This window comes from Protopterus annectens, chromosome 1.part2 (genome assembly GCF_019279795.1).
Source record: "Protopterus annectens isolate FY-2018-M chromosome 1.part2, PAN1.0, whole genome shotgun sequence".
NCBI classification, from domain to species: domain Eukaryota; kingdom Metazoa; phylum Chordata; order Ceratodontiformes; family Protopteridae; genus Protopterus; species Protopterus annectens.
The window spans coordinates 216,657,425-216,674,244 of NC_056727.1; the positions used below are offsets into that span (position 1 = coordinate 216,657,425).

The 16,820-nt window shown below is 40.2% G+C and overlaps 1 protein-coding gene across 3 annotated transcripts in view; it reads left to right on the forward strand.

Annotated features, from left to right (window-relative positions):
- LOC122788685 (ABC transporter G family member 23-like) overlaps positions 1-16,820 on the forward strand; it is a 1,725,589-nt gene that overhangs the window by 1,222,064 nt on the left and 486,705 nt on the right. The gene's annotated exons all lie outside the window — the stretch shown is intronic.

The window sequence follows — 16,820 nt, forward strand, 5'->3', positions numbered from 1 at the left end:
TACTTGAAACTATTCCCAATGTTAAAGACACACTGCTCACATAATTGTTAATATTGCAAAATCATTAAAAATGTTGTAAAAATATATATGTTGCTTTCTCTACATCTCTCAAATACACACAATAATTAAAAATTATGCAGGTGACAAATACATCTAAATGTATGTTCTTTAAACATTCAGCAGTTTTTGTTGTTAATAATGTATAATTACCCAAACTGGATTTCTGTACTAAAACTTTAAAAACAGCATAACAAAATTGAATGAATGTAAAAAACTTTACAAACAACACCCTTCATCTACCTAGAATAACCTTTCTAAAATCACTCAGGGAAAGAATGTTAACCATCGATAAATGTGTTAAAAATATGTTAAAAATATAAATATAATGGAAAACCACATTATGTGCACATGTAAGCTAAAGCCTATATCCAGCTAAAAACAATCCTAATAATGTACAATATCCAAGGACAAATTTCCAAGAAATATTGCCAAATCTCCTCAACTCTCTTAAACATTCTTTTCCTTAAAATGTTTTTATAATTGTTTATAATTTTCCCTGTCTTAATTTCAAAACACTATGAATACTAATCTTGGGTGAGTTGTTTTAATTAATCTATGCTTTTAGCAGAACAGATTATTTTTGAGCCATCAGCACAGAGAATGATAGTGGCTTGTTTTTTAAGCTATGTGAATATCATTAATGAATTATATTGAGCAATAAGAGACCTAAAATGGGTCCTTGAGGGTCACCCTCTGTAATGGGAAGGAAACAGGATATGTCATTTTGCCATTTTACTATCTGTTGCCTATTTGAGAGTTAACTGGAGAACCAAGATAGTCACATTTCACTTATTCTTGCGCAAGCCATTTTTTGAATAATCTCTGATGGGATACCATGTTGAACATTTTGGATAAATCTAGGAAAAGTGCTAAGATTAAGCTCCCAGAGTATAGATATTGGTTTACATGTTTTATAAAACCAGTAAGAGCTGTACATGTAATATGAATAGGATGGAAACCATGCTATGTAGGGGAAAGGTGACAACTGTCAGCAAAAAAGCTGAGACGTTCAGACTGGATGCACTTAACCCGAATTTTTGAGAGTGGAGACAAATATCATTTGAGTTTCCACATTCATGGAGAGGAATAATGTAGTACCCATTCCACAGGGTTTGGCCATAGCTTTCAATGATGGAGCAGTTGATTAGGATAGGGAGAGGAAAAGCTAGGGCATCAGCAACAATTTTTATGTACTCAGATAAAATGTTATAGGGATTAAGGGTGGTAAGATTTAAGTTTAGTAATAGTTTTTTGATAGAAAAAATTTAGACTGATTTGATTGCAGGTGTTTTGGGGACTAAGAAGGGAAGAGAGGAACCTGTGTCTGCTTTTATCAAAGGTTTAATAAGAATGATTACTCTTTGGATAAATCAGGTATTAAATTCGCTGGCTATGCTGTCAATTTGGTTAGATGAAGTAGTGGTAGATTGTGTCGGTGTACCAGGTTTTAACAGCTGGTCGATTGTCATGCAGAAAGCTTTGAAGCTGTTATAATTTGCTACCTGTATATTAATGTAGTAGTTTTGTATAATTTTTATTTAATTTTTAGTGGAGTTTCTGAGATATTTATACTCTTGATGAGAAGCTGTGGTTTTTAACTTGTTTCCATTTTTTCCTGGCTATGTCTCTTTCTTTCATGAGGAATTTAGTACTTTTTGAGACCCAAGGTGCTAGATTAAGTTTAATTATTTGGTTCTGATTGGGGCTAGTTCATTTAGTATGTTAAGGAAAATTGAGTTGACCTGAGTAATAGCTTCATTAAGCGGAAAGGATTGAAGAGGACAGCTGACTGATTTTAGTGTTACAATAAACTGAACCTTACCAAAGGAATTAAGGTTACAAGCAAGGTTGTGCCACTGTTGTTTCTGGTCAAGTTTATGATGCCTTATTGAGAAAATGGGTAGGTGATCACTTAAGGTATCAAGTAAGGTACCTGTTGAGAGGATTTTCTTTGGCGCAATAGTCAGAATCCAATCTAAGGTAGAGCCCCTATCAGAATGCTTGTTGTATCTTGCAGGAGTTTAAATAAGTTGAGTGAAGCCATATAGATTAATGTCATTAGAAGGACTGTTACTGTCAATAGTTTGCCGATTAATATTCTCAAGTGTGATGTTGTTTGATGCCCAGGAGAGAAGTTCTTCAGCAGTAACTGTATTATTTCTTGATAAGCTCATGTAATACAAAAGCTTTTGTGAACATTAATTTGCAAGGATGGTGAAATTATTTTGGTATTGACAAGGGCTGGTGGGTTTATATAAGACCTAGAGAAATTTAAAATATTCCTGTAGATAATGGCTACCTCACCACATTTTTGTGGGTTCTGTCTATTCTTAAGGTGTTATATCCATGCAGTAAGATTTCTTCATCTTGTATTTCTGGTTTAAGGCAAGTTTCTGTGGCTACTAATATATCTGGGGAGTGGTAGGCTACCCAGGCATGTACATCAGTATGTTTGTTTCTTATTCTTTAATGTTACCTGTGTTTAGGTGGGCACCATATAGCTTTGAGGGATGACTCTTTTTTGGCATGGCAGACTTGTTATTTTGTTGAATGTTTGCAGGATCTGAGTTAGGATGGATGTCACACATGTTTTATTATGAAAAGATATCAGGAATTATCAATAAGGGGGCTTGAATTTCAGCTTTGGTCTAGGGGAAGACTTATTGATTATAATGCTGTGGGTGTAGCAGCAGAGGAGAAGAGACTAGGGGCTATTTAGGGTTTGTAAGATGACCAGGATGGATATGGACAGCCATGTATAGAGGTAGGTGTTGGTAAGATGTGAGGTAGGTAGCAGCTCTGAGTGATAATAAAACAACTGTATAGACAAACAACATTGTATATGTGAAGTAATACAGAATAAAATATAAGGGAAGTGGAGGAGTGAGTGTGAAAAGTAAAAAGAAAATAGATGTTAAAACTTGGGAGTGGTCGGGGGGTGATGTGAAGGTAAGACAAAAAGTAATTGTCACAACTAGGAAGTAGATTGAGGGTTGTACTGGGAGGATAAAGTCGGGTGGGTGGCTGTGTAAGAGAAAAATTAGGGGAGTCTATTGGAATGTAGGGGGATAGTAGGAGAGTAAAACATGAGAGGTTTAGCGTAAGGTTTGATTGCCTAGCATATTAGGCACGTGAGGAAATCTGACTAGGGTATGTCTACAGTAATGAGTATGCCTTTAAAAGTGGTGGGAAGTAGGTGGAGTTCTGGGTGGAAACAGGTTCTATAAATGGAATGGAACAAAATGGAGGAGTGGCTGGGGAATTGGGGGGTGAAATTAACTGGGGGCATGAGGAGAGTGTAGGCTAGCAACAGCTCCTACACCAGCAGGAGATAATCACTGTGGACATGTTCAGTGTGAAAAAAACAGAAGCTGTGAGTTATCACACAGGTAACTGCTATACATATTTCTTTTGCCCTTAAAATGTATTTGAAGTAAAAAAAAAAAAAAAAAGATACAGCTGTATAAAAACACTGCTTAGAACAGAGTAGGTCTGTATCTCTGCAGCCTAAGATGGCTGCTGCTCACTGCTGCCATTCATTTTGTAAAGCTATATTATTCTCTCAGCTTACTGGGATGGGGGGCATGGATGCTCATAGGGGATGTCAAAGGAATTCAATTGCTAGAAATTCTGGAAGTAAGCATGCAGAGCTCTGTGCTTATACTTATCAGTGCAGAGAACACATCTATACATGATGTTTTATGAAGAGAAGGATGAAGTGGCATGCTGGGGGCCTGCCAATATCAGATGTCCTGCTGACGATACTGAAGCCATGATGAGTGGCAATTGCTGTAGTAGGCGAATGGGTGGGAACTAAGAAGCATATCATCACATACGTGGGGGTAGTTGCCTCACAACACTAGTGCATGCCTAAGCACATAACACAGCATGCTGGGGGTATTTATACCTTACAGCAAAACACTCTTGTGAGCAGAATACACTAGGGACGTACACTGAATAGGTAGGTCAGAAGAAGATCGGTGGACAGCCTGGTAACAGGTGTCCATAAGACTATCTACAGTCTGTATCCACCTGTATAAGGAATACACATAATTGGAGAAGTGCCTGGAAGCAGGTGGTCAGGTAAGAGTACTCTATAGTTAGTATCCACCTATATGCGGAATACATGTAATAGGAGGAGCACCTGGCTACAGGTGGTCAGATAAGACTACTGCATAGTCTGTATCCACCTATATAAGGTATACACATTAAGTACTGGTTGTGAGAGCAAGTCCCAGTTGAAGTACTAGGCCAGCAATGAGAAAACTATTGCTATGTAATGTTCATCTCTGTATGATAGTTTGATTTTACTGCTCTTTCATGAAGTTAAAAATGTCATTTCCTGTAAAGCTGTGTTTATCCAATATACCCAATTGGGCATTATTTATTTATTTATTTGGTAAAGTTACTGTTAATTGGGATGTCCCTACTAGGCAGAGTTCATTTACAGACTGGAGCAGAGGAGGAAAGCTCCATGATTGTTACTTGAGCATATGCTTGTAACAGAATGAGCTAAAATGCATTTTTATTGAACATTTGTAAACAGTAACATAGACAATGAAGGATAATCTCAATAATTTCCAATATCTGTACAGAAAAAGAGCATTGCTCTGTATTATTAAATCCGTATACATCACATAACTATGTGGTATGTCTGTGATATGTTTGCAACTATGTTGTATGCATCTGGGATATGTTAATCAGTTTCCCATCCCTTCTGCATTCTCTTTTTACAAATACAGTTGATTATGCCATATTGAAAAACAATTAAACATTTTAGAATGATCACACCATGCTCTTAAAAGATGTAATGAGGAATGAATGATGTTCTTGGTGCCATGTGTGTCTGGGAAACTCTGAAATCCACTATGCCCTTTCTTCCCTGAGAGTGATGACTTCAGAGTTAAAATATAAATGTAATGATGTGCGGGAGCAGAACCCTCTCATGTTTTTTTTTTTTTTTTTGCCAGAGTTGACTAAGCATACCTTCTGAGTTAATAAAATTACATAAATGTTTCCCTTGCCCATCAATTTTATTTTATTTATTTATTTTTATTTTAAATTTGTTGACTGGGAAGGTCTGACTGGATATATGTCCATTTTCAGCAGAGGCCCGGGGAGAAAAGCTCCATACAGAAGACATAAGACAGAACAGCATAATACAATGTAAAATACAATAGAGAAATACAATCCAGAGAAATTGTTACATATTTACATATTGAAACCATTCCACTATTAGTATAATTCAAGATAGAGGTTATACAATATATTTGTAGGTCACCTTCCAAAGTTCCCAGCCCAACATTCAAAAAGTTCGTATAGATCTGTGTGTCTCTATATAGGTTACTTAAAATACATTCTAGAGTTCACTTAAACAACGTTTGTACAGAGTAATTAGGTTAGGATTCAGAGACACTGCTAGGAGACCCTAATTGGGTGCACAGTAGAAAAGTGTGGGGATTAGTCAGGGGTAGAGCAAGGACAGAGCCATTGTATAGTGAAGTACTGATTAAGGTTTTTTTTGAATTAGGTTGGAGAGGGTTGTAAGGTTAGTTCTGTAGGAAGAGAGTTGCAGACTTTACCAAATGAGTTCATAAACAGAGCTTCCCCAGCTGAGTTGTTAGCTTTGAAGGTGAAAGCTAGCATTTTGTTAGAGGATCGAAGAGTTTTAAGGTTCTGGTTGGGGGTGATGAGAGTTTTAAGATCAGGTGTCCATTCTGGCTGGTAGAGAATCTTGTGGGCAGTTACTAGTTGGTTATTCAGTAGAAGGTTAGGTAGTTCAAGCCAGCCTAGTAGTTTGAGGTTATGGCAGTGATTGGTCCTATAGGCAGAGGCGGTGGTAAATCTGGCAATATGATTATAGCAGGTTGTGAGCTTGTGCAGGTTGGTTTTACTCAGGTTAGTAAATAAGGGGGAGGTGTAGAGAAGTGTGGATAGTAGATGAGTGCGAGCAAGAACAGTTCTGGCTAGGGGAGTTAAGAAGGGTTTGATTCTATGAAGAGAGACAAGTTTTTTATTTACTGTTTTGATTGTGTGATCGATATGCAAATCAAACTTTAGGTTGTTGTCGACTATAACTCCTAAGAGTTTGGTTGAGGGGTCTGGTGAGCTAATAGTGCCATTTTTAGATTTAATGGAGAAGGTTAGAGAGGAGGTTTTACGAGATGGGGAGAACAGCAGCAGTTCGGTTTTTTGGGGATTTAGTATGAGACGGCGATAGAGGAGCCAATTTACAACTATGCTAAATGTGTTTTGGGATAGTGTCAGTAGTTCTTCTGGGGTTGTAGCAGAACATATTAGGGTTGAGTCATCCATGTATTGAATACAGGTAGTGTCTGGTATTACTTTATGCAAGTTATTTTGGCACACTGTAGGCATGCCTTCCATAGAGGCATCTTATAATTAATGGTATGAGCTGTGTAGTACTTACTGAAGAGAACTAAAGTTAGACTACAGGGGTCACACCTCTGAACCTGTTAGTGCAAGACATCTGGAAAGTTGATAGAATACTTGGATTTGTGCTAGGATACATTTTCTGAAGGCTATGGAGTGTGAAACTAGTGTGAAACTCAAATGTATGTCATTATTTAGGAAGTTCAATCCTCCATGATTTGTGAGAAAAATCACAGATTTTATGAGAAGCAGAGCAAAGTATGTGGCAAAAGTGTGGACAGTTGAGAGGAATAACAGAGGTGAACCCACAACATATCATTGATTAGTTATTCTTTAAGTGAGAGATTTTTTATTTATTTATTTGGGGGGGGGGTAAGAGCCTTTTGTACACATGTTTTAATCTTTTTAATACTGCTTTCCATATGCTGATTGCTGAATATACTTTTGAAAAGGAGTTCCTTTATGATACTGTTATTTTTGCTAAGAAATGCACTATTATAGCACATATTTTGTTGTACGTAGAGTCATATTTTAAACTCCAGTGCAAATATTTCATTTTATTTTGAAACTGCCACCAATTCCTCTCCTAGTATACAGGGTCTACGGACCTACCTTGCACACTTCACCCATGTCAGGGGATGGGGAGGTGACTGAAGATTATGGTGCTGCATCAAACTGCTGCTGGAGAGTATTTTTACTACTGTTTTCCCCACCCTGCAGAAGCCATGTACATTCCCAGGAGTAGGGCATGCAATAAGTGTTAGAGCTGTTCTCACCCTCACTTCCACAAGGGGCTGATGTCAGCAGGATGCTCCACCCCCTCTGAGTAGCACCTTCACGTCTGTTTCCCCCCAAGTCTGTGTGCTAGTGTGCCCTATGCATAAGTCCCTCCATCTTCCTCCAAGGATGGGCATTGCCATCCTCCTCCTCCACCACCAGCACCTGCCCATCCTCTCCTTCACCAGCTCCTCAGAATCTTTAGTCTGAATTATTTCAAGTTGTCTGGGTTTCTAGATTTTTAAGGTGGCATTCCCTTCGCACAACACCATGTGAAGCAGGCATGTGAATATTGTAATGAGTATGATAACAGCTGCATCATCATTGCAGCACACTATATTATGGGGAGAAGCACAGCTTCAAGAAAGTAAACATTGTTTTTATTAAATATTCAGCTTCTATATAATTTCTTTGTACGAGTAGCACTTAAATTTCAGCAGGTGTCAGGAAGCAGAAGGAGTCCTAGTCTCATGTTAAAAAAATGTGCACTGCCTTGCTATGTTAGGGTATTGTGTGGAATAGCAAATGTGTGCATTGAGCTGATGAATATGTTGTCAACTATTCAAAATATTTCAGAAAGTTTCAACAGTTTTACTCCTAACAAGTACATTTTTCAGTTTGCTGTTGCTGCAGTGCATATGTGTGTGACTGTGTGTGTGTGTGTGTGTGTGTGTGCATGTGTGCGTGTGTGCGTGTGTGTGTGAGAGTGTATGTCGTCTAGAGTAGAAAGTTTAGTGGTTTACTGTAGTTGCATGGTTTCTTTTTAAGTTCATTGCAGCTTTAGAGAGACAATCTGCATCAGAGATCAGTTAGTGAGTTTCACTTTCATTGATTCTTTGAAGAAATTGTAATATAAGGAGTATCTTAATTTATGATCCTCTTTCTCTCCTGTGATGTGCACATTTTATTTTATACATTTATTGATCTGGTAAGCCCACTGCACATGCATCCCTTTTCAGGGGCAACCTGAGAGTGATGTCTAATAAAGTAATTTGCTCAGAATGGACGTGGACAGAATCAAACCTACGTCCTGAGCTAAAGAAAGCAGCTCATTAACAGCTTAGAGTCTTAATCCTCTGCAATAACTGCAAGCACACCTCTCAACTGTACAGACTTGTACAGAATATCCAGATTTTAGCCTCACATTTTTGGTCGGTTATTCGTAAAATTGTGGTTTTCTGACAAATTAGTGGCAAGTTGTTAAAGGTTGAAGTTAATAAATAATGACAGATATTTGAGTTTCAGACTCCATACCCTTCAGAAAATTCAAGAAAATGCAAAACCTGTTATTCTATCACCTTTCTAAGTCTGTAATAGCAGTATTTAAAAATTGTCCCTATTATTGGGCCTTTGTCCACCTTTTATTTATAGCTTTGTCCAGATAACTTGCTCTAAGAGGTTGAGATGTATGGCCGCAAGTGAAATGTCACACCTGTGGATTAAAAGAAAATCTTGCAATTCCAAATTGCTGCATCTTTTGAATGTCTTGTAATATGTTTGTTACCAGACCTGTGTCTGCAAGATGCTTTTACATATTGTGTCTCAGCCTTTTGCCTAAGAACAAGTACAGCACCTGTGCTTATCAGTTCAATAATTACCAAAAGCATTAATTCTGTGTTTGCATGGAGACAGCACTGAGTGCGGTGACACAGACTGTTTTTCCTAACTAGCCCCCATCTGTACTTACCTCATTAACTTTCTCACAGTCTCCTTTCTAGCTGGAGAAAGTTAAGTTACATAAGACACTGAAGCAGCTCTGTCATCTAGATCTGATATATCTGCCAGAGGTGACAGCACAGCAGTATCACAGTCTGAAACTCAGAATGAGCTCTTGTCCTGCACTTTCTTTTCACAAAGCTTCCACTAATGCATTCCTAGACACTTGTTGTAATACTGCTAACTCAGAGCACTCCTTACACTCCTGTTGTTGAGCCTTTATTTTCTCACCACATATAGCTTTAGCAGAAGGTGGTTGTGGGTGTCCAACGTGGGTTGCCTCATGATGCATCAGAAAGGAAACAGACAGGAACAGACACAGCAGAGTGGAAGGATAAAACACTGAGTGAGAAAAGCAGGAAAAACAAAAGGTTTCAGCTTCAGAAATTATTTCTCCACTTTACATTCCAAGATCCGATCTTAACAGAATAATTAGCATTAAGAAATCCACCGATGAATGAATAAAAAGATAAAGTGACACAGATCACAATGACAGCAGTCCTCATGCTGACTTGAAATGTTTGATGTAATGTCCAGCATTATGCCTGCCTGCAAAACATTATATGATATCATTTGTCACAAAATGACATTAAAAATTTGACTTTTATGTTGTACACGATGGTAGTGTTAACTGATGGACTGGACTACTACAAGTGTTCATGTCCTAGTAACTTGCGACGCACTTGCTCAGTGCCACTTACTCTAAATGGCAAATACCATAACTCCAACTTGCCCGATCCTACTCAGTTGTCTAACTCTCCCACCACCTGACCCTGCTAAACTGTACAGCCCTACTAGAGCGTTAACTCTGATCCTAAAATTCCAGCCCGGTCTCTAACCTAAACATAATGCTCCCATTCCACTCTCTAACCCTAAAGTCCGTAATCACTCCCTAAACCTAAAACTCCACTCCCCTGTCCCTAAACATAAAACCCCAATCACCCCATAACTTAAAATCCCTTCCTGCTTCCCAACCCAAAGCTTTTCTCCGCTCTCAAAAACTAAATACAACTTCTGATCACTGCCCGAAACCCTAACCTATGCTCCCACCATGTCCCACTCTCTCCCTGTGGCTGCCACACTTACCTTGCTCAAACCTAGCTACTGTGTTCAGGTGAGGGGTATCAGCACCACTCTCTCTCTCTGCATGGCTGCAGCACTTCACCCAAACATGCAGTCAAGTTCAAAGGTAAGCAGCAGTCAATGTGAGCTACAGGATGTCAGAGTCCTTGGCTGTGAGTAAGCAGCAGTCGATGTGAGCTACAGGATGTCAGAGTCCTTGGCTGTGCGTAAGCAGCAGTCCGTGTGAGCTACCGGATGTCAGAGTCCTTGGCTGTGAGTAAGCAGCAGTCGATGTGAGCTACCGGATGTCAGAGTCCTTGGCTGTGAGTAAGCAGCAGTCGATGTGAGCTACAGGATGTCAGAGTCCTTAGCTGTGAGTAAGCAGCAGTCGATGTGAGCTACAGGATGTCAGAGTCCTTGGCTGTGAGTAAGCAGCAGTCTGTGTGAGCTACAGGATGTCAGAGTCCTTGGCTGTGAGTAAGCAGCAGTCCGTGTGAGCTACAGGATTTCAGAGTCCTTAGCTGTGAGTAAGCAGCAGTCGATGTGAGCTACAGGATGTCAGAGTCCTTGGCTGTGCGTAAGCAGCAGTCCGTGTGAGCTACCAGATGTCAGAGTCCTTAGCTGTGAGTAAGCAGCAGTCGATGTGAGCTACAGGATGTCAGAGTCCTTGGCTGTGAGTAAGCAGCAGTCGATGTGAGCTACAGGATGTCAGAGTCCTTGGCTGTGAGTAAGCAGCAGTCTGTGTGAGCTACAGGATGTCAGAGTCCTTGGCTATGAGTAAGCAGCAGTCCATGTGAGCTACAAGATGTCAGAGTCCTTGGCTGTGAGTAAGCAGCAGTCGATGTGAGCTACAGGATGTCAAAGTCCTTTGCTGTGAGTAAGCAGCAGTCCGTGTGAGGTACAGGATGTCAGAGTCCTTGGCTGTGAGTAAGCGGGTCTATATTATATCCTCGAACGCTTAAAAAAGCGAACGCTGATTGATCAAACTTATTTTTGCAAAACTGCAAAATATCAAAGCAGCAGAAACTCAAATTTTTTCCTAGGGAAAGAATTTGGTTGTCCGTTTCTGTTGCTTTGGTATTTTCATTGTTATGGTGGAAAGTTACCGGTCGGATTCAGGTAAGTGTGCGATTATGTGGATGTGAGTGTTAGGGTGATTTAGGTGAGTTAGGGTTAGGGCTCGGGTTAGGTGTGTGTGCGATTGAGTGGACATGAGGGTTAGGACAGATTTAAGTGAGTGAGGGTTAGGGAGCGGGTGAGGTGAGTGTGTGATAGTGACGGACCTTAGGGTTAGGGTTTGGGTTAAGGTAAGTGGATAGTTAGTGGTGTGTGCATAGTTTAGTGTAGGGTTAGGTATCAGATTTTAGGTGTATGTGTGTGGATTTCTGTTTGTTTGGTGTGCTTGTGTTGTGTGTATGTGTTTTGGATCAGCGATTTTTTTCCCTGGGAAAAAAATCGCTGATCTGACAGTTCGAGATTGTAAGCTTTCGCTTAAATTAGGTTGATCAATCAGCGTTTGCTTTTTTAAGCGTTTTGATGATATAATATAGACCCGAGTAAGCAGCAGTCCGTGTGAGGTACAGGATGTCAGAGTCCTTGGCTGTGAGTAAGCAGCAGTCGATGTAAAGTACAGGATGTCACAGTCCTTGGCTGTGAGTAAGCAGCAGTCGATGTGAGGCATAGTATGTCAAAGTCTTTGGCTGTGAGTAAGCAGCAGTCGATGTGAGGTACAGGATGTCAGAGTCCTTGGCTGTGAGTAAGCAGCAGTCGATGTGAGGCATAGTATGTCAGAGTCCTTGGCTGTGACTAAGCAGCAGTCGATGTGAGGTACAGGATGTCAGAGTCCTTGGCTGTGAGTAAGCAGCAGTCGATGTGAGGCATAGTATGTCAGAGTCCTTGGCTGTGAGTAAGCAGCAGTCGATGTGAGGTACAGGATGTCAGAGTCCTTGGCTGTGAGTAAGCAGCAGTCGATGTGAGGCATAGTATGTCAGAATCCTTGGCTGTGAGTAAGCAGCAGTCGATGTGAGGTACAGGATGTCAGAGTCCTTGGCTGTGAGTAAGCAGCAGTCGATGTGAGGCATAGTATGTCAGAGTCCTTGGCTGTGAGACACTGGACTTTGAGCACCTCGTTCCCGAAGGCTTGTAGCATGCTTTTTAAATAAAAAAATAATGTAACCTCTGTAGCTACTGTCTTAGCTTTTGCATATCTTGTTATACTTTGTGTCTTATATTGGGTCTTTTAATCAGGGTCTTCACAGAAAAAGAGACTTTGGACCAGCTGATTTTTTCTTTTATCATACGAATAAATGAGTGAATAAATAAAATGACACATATCACAGTGATTGCAGTCCTGATGTTAACTTGAAATGTAACAAACTGCACAACCTTTTACCTTGAAAAAAACCCTGAGAATATATATAATACTTATCTATATCTATCTGTGTGTATGTATGTATGTATATATATATATATCTATATATATATATATATATATATATATAAAATATATATATATATATAATTATAGATATATCAGCAATCTCAGCAATCACTACAGCTCACACTAAACGCAGCATCAAACATCGCACATAAGGCTATACCCAATGTCCCCCCCAAGATCAATGCCCATAAGGCAAGCTTATACTTTACCTAATACTCTTGTCATTGGGGAATCCATTGTGAGACACAGGGGTGCCCACTCACGAGGTTAGACAAGGAGAAGATAATGGTTATTTGTCTATCTGAAACTAGGATCCGCAATATCATGCACACATTCAAGTTACTGCACCCCAGGTACCAATATGATTCTATCATAGTCCTACTCAGAGGTGATCTCTGCCTAACATACAAAGCTATGTCAAACCCAGAGCTGTTGGACATGCTACACTTAAAGAAATCCCAAGCCTTCTGAGTTACACTCTCTAGGTACCTAAACTTTGTCACCACAATAAACAGAATATGCTGGAAGGATAGATTCCTGTCCCAGAGACTTCCCATACTCTGGAACAAACTACCCATTCATGTCAAGCAAAGCTTGACCCTCTTTAAGAAAAACCTTGATGATTGGATGGGAAATAGAAAATTCACCCCGGGGATCACTTCTGCAGCACTGCTTGACAGGGGCACAGGAAAATAATTTTCTTGGGTGGTGAAAGCCTGGAAACTTTTTTGGCTAGCCTTATATAGGCACCAAGGCTGATAGCCTAGTACCTACCTATGATCCTATGTGGTATAAATGACCTGAGACATACCTCACTGGGACTATATGAAAAGAGACATAATAGATCTATGAAAATATGTGTTACAGGTAGGTATTAGCCTCGCAATGAGCAGCATTCTACCTTCACTAAGGATGATGCCACAGTATGAACATAAAATGGTTGATTTTTTTTTTAATAATTGGCTTAGCTTTCAGTTTCCTCCAGGGGCATCCAGTATTTGTCAGTATGGGAAAACATGGTCAGTGGACCATGCTGCTTTACCAGGGATGGTCTGCACCTGTTCCCCATAGGCTTTTGGATATTATCTAAAATTTTATCCACCCCTTCAGAGCCTTTTTTTGGCAATTTCAAAAAGACAAAACTACCAACATAGTGAAAAAGTCTCCAAGCAATCTTAAGGTGTTACTGCTCAATACTTAGAACCTAAACAAAAAAAATCCACACTCTTCAAGCCCTTGTTACTATGGAGAATGTAAACAGTTGTGCCATGACCAAGACTTGGTTTAAAGACAAAGAAAACACTCCAGACGTGCAAGGCTACCGTGCCCCCCACACATTTAGACCAATCATAGCACAGACTGAGATCAAAGATGGAGATGTATTAGCAAAAAGCATACCTCCAGATTGGTTAAACAGGATGATACCATGGAGATCATCCAAGTGCAAGTCACCATAGATAAGGTTCCTCGCCATGTCATGGCTAACTACGGGTCATCATTTATCTCCCTAGAGTCTCACGACTCTTACCTAAATCTACTATGGATGCTCAAAAATCCAACCAAGCACCCTATTCTCTATAGACTGAGAAACATATACTGCCTCAAATTCACAAGCACAATGGATCCTGGACTTTATTAACACAAACACCATGGAATAGGTAGTGCATGCTCCAACCCAAGAATCAGACATACTGGATCTGTTACTCACCAAAATGTGAGAGTGTTGCACCCCCTTTGTCACATCCTCACTAGTAAGGTCAAATCACAAAGCTGTCTCATTTGAAGTAAAAATCAACCCAGAAAATCCAGCTAAACCAGGAATAGTTAGGAACTATTCAAAGGCAAACTACATTCTATTAAGTGACAGTTTGTCAAAAGTCAAGGCTCCCCCAAACCTGAGACCATAGCTACCTATGTAGAATTATTCAAAACATCCCTATACAAATATGTGAATGGCTGCAGAGAGGGTGCAATACCTACCAGAAATAAACCCAAAACAAACACTAAAAACAAGCCCCCACTGGTGGAATCCTCCCATAAACAGGGTATATAATAAATAAAGAAAACCCATGCCCAAGATCAGAAAGAGCAACTCCCTTAAAGACAAGTGCTCTCTTATACAAATAAACAAGAAACTGAGAGGTCTAATTAAGTCCAGCAAGGCCAACTACAAGGTCAGGATAGCCTCACAGACTAAGGACAATCAGAAGGCCTTCTTCAGCTGTGTCCAGTACCTCAGATTAAACACACAGCAGTGTGTTGAACTGGTGGTGAATGGTCCCACCTTCACAGATCAGGGTGACCTAGAAACTCTACTGGCTGATAAATTCATCTCAAACTTCACCCCCTACCACCAGGAGAAGTCCTCTCCAAAATACTTCCCACAGCTAACAGCAGGCACCAGGTGCTGGCAGCACATGTTAAAGCTAAGAACACTATCTCTGTGCATCCAAACAGCATCCAATTCTGTTGCCTCCTGAGCAGGTTAAATAAGATTTATCAGGACCATATGAGGCACTCTTCAATTACAGCCTTGAAACAGGCTACTTTCCAAATGGATGGATGCCCACAACAGTCATTCCCGTCCACAAGGCAGACAATCAATCGTACCAGTCTAACAAGTCAAATATGTAATACCATGGAACAAATTATCATGGAAATAATAAACAAGGACACTGGCAACCTACTGACACTGGACCCATTTCAGTCTGGCTTTGTTAACGAAGGTCATATCTACTTAACCTAGTAGACTTGTTTGAGATGGTCACCAAGGCAATGGACATGGGTGAAACAGTGCATACTGCATTTCTTGACCTGGTTAAGACATTCGATACAGTACGACACTCAGGCATTGTTTACAAGCTGTCTGAGCTAGGCATAAATTCTTACATAACTCTCTGGATTGTCACCTGGCTCACAGACAGGATCCAAGAATGCAGGATCAGAGAGACCACCTCCACCAAGAGACTGGTCACCTGTGGAGTACTCCATGGCCCCGTGCTTTGCCTACTCCTGTTTAGCATCTACTTCTCGGAAATCAAGGCTAAATTTCAAAATCTCACAGATAACTGTAAATTGGGAGCTATTATTGATTCAACACACTAACATCTTGCAAGTGGAAATAACACAGAAAAATGACTGGCACCAAAGCCACAGCTTAAAAGTCAATGCCAATTAAACCATTATAATGCTCTTTGGGATATGTCAACCCAAGTTAATTATTGTATTGATAAAATGTCCCTAAGAGTCAACCCAGTAGTAAAGGATCTGGGAACATATGTAGACAGTAATCTGGCCTTTGACCAACATGTAGCCAAGATTGTAAGAAAATCATTCTACATCCCCAACTTATAGGTAAAGGTATGGCATCCAGGTCAAAGGAAGTTATCCTAGCACTCTACTTGGCCGTTATCAGACCTATCATCAAATACAATGCCCTTTTTGGCATGTATCTAACCAGGCACTTGCAACACTTGGAATTCCCACAAAGGTTTCTCACTAAGAGAATTCAGGGCATGAATACCCTGTTTTACACTGATTGCCTAAAGTATGCTTCTCTATATTCAGTCTTCTACAGGCTGCTGAGAAGATATCTTTACCTGGCTTACAGGGCATCTTCAGATCAAGCCCTGATAGATGTCTTGCACATCCACAAAATGAACAGGATGAGAAATGCTAGATCCAGGGATCTGAAATTTGCTTGTAACATAAACAGAACATTCTAGAGAGACAGATATGTGCCCCAAAGGATTCACACCCTATGGAATATGCTTCCCATCCATGTAAAACAGAGCTCTTCCCTGACCCTATTCAAACAAAACCTTGACAATTGGATGGGAAATCATAAATTTACCACAGTAATTAAGCCGTGGTGGTACAGCGGTAGCATTGTTGCCTCACAGCAAGAGGTTCTCCTGTTCGATTCTCAGCTGGAGTGCCTTCTGTGTGGAGTTTGCATGTCCTCCCCGTGGTCGAGTAGCCTCCGAAAGACATGCGTGAATGGGCATGCCTTCGCTGAAGGTTGGGCGTCGGGCTAGCAACTCAGCACCATAAAAATCTACTGCCAATCATTAGCAGACTGGAGTTCTGCTGTGGCTACCCCTAACGGCCGAAAAGACAAACATAGCCCCCCATGTCCCTTATGGACAAAAGCCATCAATAAGAAAAGTATTATCCTAACAGCTTCCTTAAAAATCCTTAGTTATCTCCCTACTAACATGCCCCCACCATATAATCATCCATAATACTCAGGACCCAAATGGCTTGGTGTGCATGGCTAGGTTTATAAGGGGCCTAGTGGTCGTTAACCTAGTAACAACCTATGAATCTATGAACCTATAAAATTTGGATCTAAGTTATGAATAGTTGTAGA